The following is a 1,606-nucleotide window of genomic DNA, read 5'->3' on the forward strand; positions in this document are numbered from 1 at the left end:
GTGACAGGGGGGAGCTCCCTAACCCCCTGATCGGCCCTGCTCTGTGCATGACGGGGGAGCTCCCCAACCTCCTGATCGGCCCTGCTCTGTGTGTGACAGGGTGCGGAGCCCCAAACCCCTGATGGGCCCTGTTCTTTGCATGACAGGGGGCAGCGCCCCAACCCCCTATTCGGCTGGCTCTGTATGTGATGGGTGGCGCCACAACCCCCTGATGGGCCCTGCTCTGTGCGTGACAGGGGGTGGTGCCGCAACCTCCCCATCGACCCTGCCTTGAGTGTGACAGGGGGCGGCACCCCAACCCCCCAATCGGCCCTACCCTGAGCGTGACTGAGGGTGGCATCGCAACCTCCTGATCCACCAGGCTCTGGGCATGACAGGGGGTGGCGCCCCAACTCCCCAAATAGCCCTGCTCTGAGCCCAACCAGGGGCTGCAGGGCAGGCACCTAGGGATTGGGCCTGCCCTCTGCCACCCGGGGGCGGACCTAAGCCAGCAGGTCATTATCTCTGGAGGGGTCCCAGACTGTGAGAGGGCACAAGTGGGGCTGGGGGACCCCCCCCCCCCCGCCAGTGCACAAATTTTTGTGCACCAGGCCTCTAGTCTATATATATAAAAGTCTAAGTGACCATTACGACAGGACAACTGGATGACTGGACAACTGGCCGGTAACTATGATGCGCACTGACCACCAGGGGGCAGAGTGACCTGCTGGTCAGTTCACTCACACAGCCAACCTCTTGTGTCTGGCCAACCTTCCACAGTCCCTCCCTGCTTCGGGTCCCAATTGGGACTGGGTGAGACGGCCCCAATTGGCTGGGAGGGACCCCACCCACACATGAATTCATGCACTGGGCATCTAGTCTAATATAATTGTATAGATATGTGATACCTACCTTTGGGATATGTTTTAAGAATCATGTTGTTAGACAAATTTATTGTAGTGTAAACATCATAAAGCGCACTTACACAAACCTAGACAGTACAGCCTAATCTGGATTTCGGCAGTGTGGTATATCCTATTGTTTCTAAGATAAAACTCTGTACAGTATTTTACTGTAAAAACCAGCAAGAGATTAAGTCCAGAACAAGAAAAAATGATTCAAACGAGAAACACAATAAACACAAAATGTATGCAGCTGTTGCCATTGTAACATTCCATACTGTTTTAAGCACATTGTTCTTTCATAAATAGAAAAATTACCCAGTCTAAAATAATGATAAAAGTTATAATATAATAACTACACTTACTTCCATTATCAAATATCATGTACTGTGCATAATTGTATATGCTACACTTTTCTATGACGGACAGTGCAGTAAGTTTGTTTATACCAGCGTCACCACAAACACATAATTAATGCCTTGCACTATAGTGCTATGGTGTCTACAATCACCAGGCAATAGGAAATTTTCAGCTCCATTATGATCATGTGGGACCACCAAGGTAGATGCACTCTGTTGTTGACCAAAATGTCATTAAGCAGCTAGTGACGGTAATTGTACTTTTATTCTCTTCATAGAAAATGCAAGGACTCCAGATATGTTACCTCTATTTTTCTTCCCCAACATCAATGGTATGCTTTATTTTAATTTTGTGTATGTTTGAAA

Source organism: Myotis brandtii, unplaced genomic scaffold, assembly GCF_000412655.1.
Source record: "Myotis brandtii unplaced genomic scaffold, ASM41265v1 scaffold3993, whole genome shotgun sequence".
Classification (NCBI taxonomy): Eukaryota; Metazoa; Chordata; class Mammalia; order Chiroptera; family Vespertilionidae; genus Myotis; species Myotis brandtii.